Genomic DNA, 6,911 nt, shown 5'->3' with positions numbered 1-6,911 from the left:
ATTCATTTAAACAAAAGGCTCCTATCCATGAATTGATTCTTAGCCTGAGGATGCGAGATATTTAAAAATATTCGTTGCAAATATATATATAAAATTAAAAATTTTACACCTTACAACAATTAAAAATTTAGAATAATTTCTTCATGCACATAAATACATACATAATATCAATTTGTGAAACACTTATTGATTAGTACTTAAAAGTGCATTTTTATCAAGGTTTTATATCATCATTTTGCACTTGAAGTATAAAAAACTCCTTAACTAAAGCATGTTTTATAATAACATATCTAATAATATAAGATATCTTTAATTTATGGTAAATGTTCATCTTAAATGCAGGCCTATCACATAAATAAAAGGATTGATTGATGAGTTGAAGTACTGAAATTGAAAGGACAAAGAGATGGCCAAACTTAGAAAAGAGATATTGGTGCAGTCCAAACTGGAACATTATTCGGTAATCGAGTCATATCTGGAGCTATAGATCTTGGATTTAGGTCTACTTTATATGGATGGAAAGGTAAGACATAGGCCTACAACTTTCATGAGGAGCCCAAGATTTAACAAGGCCGTTTTCAAGTCCAAATTGTAGCAACAACGAAGAAGTCTGAATCTGTCCTGCAGCCCAGACACTGTTCAGTGTTTAGCCCATATCTCGAGTTCTAGAAGTCCAAATGATCTCAAAGTTTTACCCTGGAAAGATGAGACAATTTCCTAGAACTTTCATGATTCAAGTCTGTTCAAATTATGATGTTATCAATGACCTTTTTGGCAGACAAGAAGATAAGAATTGTCACCAAGTCAAGATGCGGCCACCCATTCATCAATTAGTCAACAAATCAATAGTTTCGAATTTTGGCCTATAAAAGGAGACATTTGCCATGTATTTAGGCATCTTGGTGTTCAGATCAAGATCATGCTCTTGCTCTCTCTTTTGTAATACTTAAGTTTTATTTATATTAATCTCTTGTTTATGCCTTTCATTTCCTTTTCTTTACTTAGTTAACTTCTTTCTCATTTATGTTCTTATCTTGTTTATTTATGTTTCTTTCTTTCATTATGTGTAGCTAAGTTAATTATGTCAAGGTGAAAAGGGTACACTAATGGTGTAAGAATAAGTATAATATAAATTTAACATGGACCTTTGATGCAACCATATTATTCGATAGTTTCACCCACATTTAACTAGTGTTTTGCCTATGTTTTATATATAAAATGCCTTGATATTCTTTGTTTTATGTTTTGAAGGCACTTTTGGATGAAAGATGCAAAAAGGAGTAAATTGGAGATAATTGGCAGATTTGACCTTCAGTCGATGTTTTGTGCAGAGCGTGAGCTCTAGAGGTTGAAATGAAGTGATTCCAGTGGCATTAAAAAGCTAACATCCATACCTTTCTGGACATCTAAGGCAAGAAAATAAAATAAGGAAGAGCATGGAAATCGCAGACTTCAAAGTCAAATCTCGCAATCTGCCAGTGTTGACCTTCGGCCATTCCAACTTGAATGTCTGGAGCTACAAAAGTCCAATTGATGCAAACTCAATTTTTTTGGATTCATGTCTCAAAGGTCTATAAACTCTCCAAATTTCAGCCAAAACAGATGTTATATGAGGGAGATATGATTTTTCAAAGATGACAACTAAATTCTGCCAGCAAACAGGTTTCGTGAAGAAACGAGATGCATCAGGAGGAAAAACTATGCATGAGGGTGCACTTGTTCTTGTGGGATTCATGTGGTCTCTAAGTGTTCTAACCCGAATATTCTCATTATTCTCATTATGAAGTGATTGGTTATCTTCTTCAGCCATATTTTCTGAAAATGATGAGGATACCCTACAAAGTCTACCACTTAATGTACGTGACCACACTCTCATACACGTGCAGGAAGAGAATAAAAAGAAGGAGAAAACAAAAGAAAAAGAAACAACACAAAAGAAACAAAGTTAAATACAAGAAAAGTAAAAAGAGAAAATAAAATAAACACTATAATTTGTACAAGAATTTACCTCCCCGGCAACGGCGCCAAAAACTTGACACGACCAAAAGATTGATGTCTTCTCCCAAGTGCAGGAGTGTCGAAGTAATAAATAACCCGGCAAGACCGGGGTCGAACCACAGGGAGGTTAATTGTATAAATTATAGTTAACAACAACACAATAACAACAACAATAATAGTAATAATAATAATAATAATAATAATGAAGAAGAAGAGGAAGAAGAAGTTGATGAGAACTTTGAGATGCAAGATTAACGTAAGGGTTAAACAATGATAACAACAAATGTCAAGGTTAGAGGATCCACTAATGGTATTTCAAACAAGTATAGTATAAACTCTTATTATTCAATTGGAAACCACACACAAAGGAGGTTCCAATCAGATTATAAATTGTTAACATGATTACATTAGTTATCTTATTCGAATAATGCTAATACTTGTAAATGTTGTCAGGCATTCATGATTATAACTTATGTTAACAACAAATCAAGTTCCTTTCATAGCTCAGGTGTCGGTTATACCATACAGTATGGGCTATGAAAGTGCCAAGTATTTGTTGTACCAAGTGTTATACAACATAAATCTAGATTAACCATTTAACAAGCAAAGTATTAAAAGTGAACAAGATAACAAATATAAAGCATGTTAGTATCCAATATTAAGGTCCATATTAAGTTTATATTATACTTATTCTTACACCATTAGTGTACCCTTTTCACCTTGACATAATTAACTTAGCAACACATAATGAAGGAAAGAAACATAAAGAAACAAGGAAAGGAAATGAAAAGCATAAGCAAGAAATTAATATAAGCAAAACTTAAGCATTACAAAATATAAAGAGAGAGCAAGAGCATGATCTTGATCTGAACACCAAGATGCCTAAATACATGGCAAATGCCTCCTTTTATAGGCCAAAATTCAGAACTATTGATTTGTTGACTAATTGATGAGTGGGTGGCCACATCTTGACTTGGTGACAATTCTTATCTTCTTGTCTGCCAAAAAGGTCATTGATGACGTCATAATTTGAACAAACTTAAATCATGAAAGTTCTAGGGAATTGTCTCAGCTTTCCAGGATAAAAATTTGAGATCATTTGGACTTCTAGAACTCGAGATATGGGCTGAACACTGAACAGTGTCTGGGTTGCAGGACAGATTCGGGCTTCTTCATTGTTGCTACAATTTGGACTCGAAAACGGCCTTATTAAATCTTGGGCTCCGCATGAAAGTTGTAGACCTATGTCTTACCTTTCCATCCATATAAAGTAGACCTAAATCCGAGATCTACAGCTCCAGATATAGCCCGATTACCGAACAATGTTCCAGTTTGGACTGCACCAACATCTCTTTTCTAAGTTTGGCCATCTCTTTGTCCTTTCAATTTCAGTACTTCAACTCATCAATCAATTCTTTTATTTATGTGATAGGCCTGCATTTAAGATGAACATTTACCATAAATTAAAGGTATCTTATATTATTAGATACGTTATTATAAAACATGCTTTAGTTAAGGAGTTATTGATACTTCAAGTGCAAAATAATGATATAAAACCTTGATAAAAATGCATTTTTAAGTACTAATCACACCCCCCAACCAGCTTATTACTAGTCCCTAGTAATCAAAGCGTTAAAATAGAAAAACTATTTGCAAATTTCACAAAGCAAGGCATTCATCATTCAACTTCCATTAATCTATCCAGATAAACAAACTCTCATTAAATTTTATATATCTGCTCAATACCTCTTAAACAAAATATTATTAAACCTTCCTTTTTATGTGCTCAATGTATGAAAACATAGATGATGGGGCTTTTATTGGAAGAAAACAATATTATGTTCTAATGTTTAAGGTTAACTTCCTTGGGTTGGGATTATTATCTTCTTCTTCTTTTTTTTTTTTTTCTTTTTTTTTTCTTTTTCTCTTTTTTTTTTGTATTTTTTTTTAATATATATATACATATACTTAAAACACAATGCATTTTTAACCCATGTAACGAGCTTTCGGCTAATGACTCCCAGACCAGTTGGTCTTAGGGCATTAGGTGTTGAGACACCCCTACGAGCTTAGTAACTCGGGTTGCAGATACTGATACGTAGATAGTGCAATGTTTGATTCCCTTAAGCTTTTCTCCTTAACCCATGTAACAAGCTTTGGGCCAATAGCTCCCAAGTCAGTTGACTTTAGGGTATTAGGTGTTAAAACACCCCTTCGGGCTTAATTGCTTAGGTTAGGGAGGCTACGAAACCAAACTTATCTACGCTTTTATTATCATCAATTTTTGTTGTTGTTTTTTTTTTTATATATATTATAGACTATCCCTATCCCTTAGTTGTTACCTTTAACAAAAGAACATAAATAATGTAATAATCCAATGTGCAACCCACAATCATATGTTAAAGTGTGTGTGTGAAAATGAAGGTTTAAGAATACTTGTTAAATGAGTATATGAGCAGAATCAAGTGATAACAATGCGAGAGTTTGTAAACCTGAATATTTCAAGAAGTATTCTAATAGGCCTTGTTATGAATATTGCAAATGACCATTAGAAAATGTTTACTAAGATGCGTCTCAAGAGTCAATAAAATTCCCCCTTACTCTGCCATCCTAGTAAGAACAGTTTAGCCAAATGGTTTTTTTTTTTTTTTTTTTTTTTTTTAAAATACTACTACCCTCTCCCCCCAACCAAAACGAGACATTGTCCTCAATGTCCTAAGGTAGAAAGATAGAGTATAGAAGACATCACCTGAAACAACGAACACTGACAAACCTGAAACATACTTAAACAAATATAAGAAATAACAAAACAAAATAATATGCTAATAATAAAACCAAAAGACACAAGGATTCACAAACGAAGGCTCAAATCCAATCTAAGCTTTTTACGGCTTTCTGTAGTTGACCAATTTATGCGACTCATGGAAGGATCAATTACAGGGGTGAAAGATTGTAGTTTGTCGATCAATTGTTCAGCAGTAGCAGCAGAGATTATGATTTGTCGTGCCGAAGATGTTAGAAATTCCTGTTCCACAACTTGATCAAGAAAAGACAACAAATTATCATAAAAACCATTAACATTGAGCAAACCTATAGGTTTATGGTGAATGTGAAGTTGGGCCCAAGAGGAAATATGAAAGATCTCTTCCAATGTGCCCAAACCACCTGGTAAGGCAATGAAGGCATCAGCATGGTTAAACATTGCATTCAATCGATCAGACATTGTGGAGACCTGTAGTTCCTCTCCAATTGTTCTTCCAATGATGTCCCCTTTTGTTAAAGCTTCGGGGACGACCCCCAAAACTTGACTACCTCCTAAAAATGCAGCTATTGCCACACCCCCCATTAACCCAAGGCTGCCTCCCCCATACACTAAATGAATCTTTTTCTCAGCTAGTACCTGACCAAGATGATTTGTTGCTTCCAAAAAAGCTATTTCCTTCCCAGGACTGGATCCACCGAAAACACAAATATTTTTTATGTGATAACTTGAGGGACTTGCCATTTCTACACAATTCTATATCTGTCTAATGTAAGGGTTGAGTAGAAATGAGGGGAAGGAAGAGAAGATTTTATAGATGAGGATTTGAAAATGCAATCATATCACCTAGATATAGGCCAGCTGGAGTCTCACACTCTCTCTCTCTCTTTATGTATTTATTTATTTATTTATTTTGAAAAGCATGTGTATGTACAAGTAGTTGTGATTGTGGCTCACATCTTCCCTTGGTTTTACGTCCAAGAACGGCTTAAACGCCCTCTATGGGTCGGGGATAGGCTTCCCATCCAGTTTTCTTAAAAACTGGCAAACATGGTCTTTTTTAGTCAGATTCCCAAGACTAAGTCGATCATGTTCTTTATGAAAATGGGGCCATAAATCATGAATAGCACGATGCACATCTCCACTAGGATGCGTCTCAAGGGTTAATAGAAGATTATCTAAAGACCCCTTACTCAGGCCATCCTTAATGAATTGTATTTTGTCTTCACGATTTATAGATACCATTCCTAAAGAACGACATGTTGCATTACAAGTCCATCTAGCACATCGGTGATAGACTTTCAGTCGTTTTGCACGACGTTTCTTTGCAAAAGTGCTTTTACCTGTTCCAGGCATGTGTGAAATGAAAGAATTAGAGGACTCACCTGATAATCGGACCTTTGCTTCAATCAGCCAACGAATATCTTCAGGAATTCCATGATTCATTAACAACCTTAATCTTGCACACCTAGCACGGTAAATTTTTGTAATCGCATTCTGAGGCAGAGCGGGAAAGTACTTTTTCAATTTTTCAAGGGTGGTGTCCATTTTCAAATAAGAATTGGAGAAGAGAGTCAAAGAAGGGAGAAAGAGCAAAGAATTGCACAAATATACAGATATCAGTTATTATGGGAAACTGAAAGAACCGACTGAAGTCACGGAGTACCGTTATCCGCCATTTGACCGGGGTGAGAGAGACTAACAAAACAAAATTCACACCAAAAAGAAACACAAAACAATGTGAGAAAAACAAAATACTCAACCTTTATCTATAGGATCATTCAAACCAATGGATTCATTTTCACTAGGAAAATTATCAAAATAAGCTTTCAAACGATGTCCATTTCCATTAGGAACATTGCCATTCTTTGGATTCTTAATATCAAAGGCCCCATAAGGATACGCATGTTTCTCAATAAATGGACCGCTCCATCTTGATCTTAGCTTTCCAGGAAATAAATGGAGTCGAGAATTATAAAGTAAAACTTTTTGACCAGTATCAGCTTTTTGACAATTTTCACAAGTTTCGCAGAATGCATGTGAGTCTTTGAACATGGTGGGCCAGTAAAATCCGCATTGTAAGATTTTTGCAGTTGTCTTTCTTGATGAGAAATGACCCCCACATGCTTCAGAATGACAAAGTTTGATGACA

This window comes from Populus trichocarpa, chromosome 16 (genome assembly GCF_000002775.5).
Source record: "Populus trichocarpa isolate Nisqually-1 chromosome 16, P.trichocarpa_v4.1, whole genome shotgun sequence".
Lineage (NCBI taxonomy): Eukaryota > Viridiplantae > Streptophyta > Magnoliopsida > Malpighiales > Salicaceae > Populus > Populus trichocarpa.
This window is presented reverse-complemented; position numbering follows the sequence as displayed.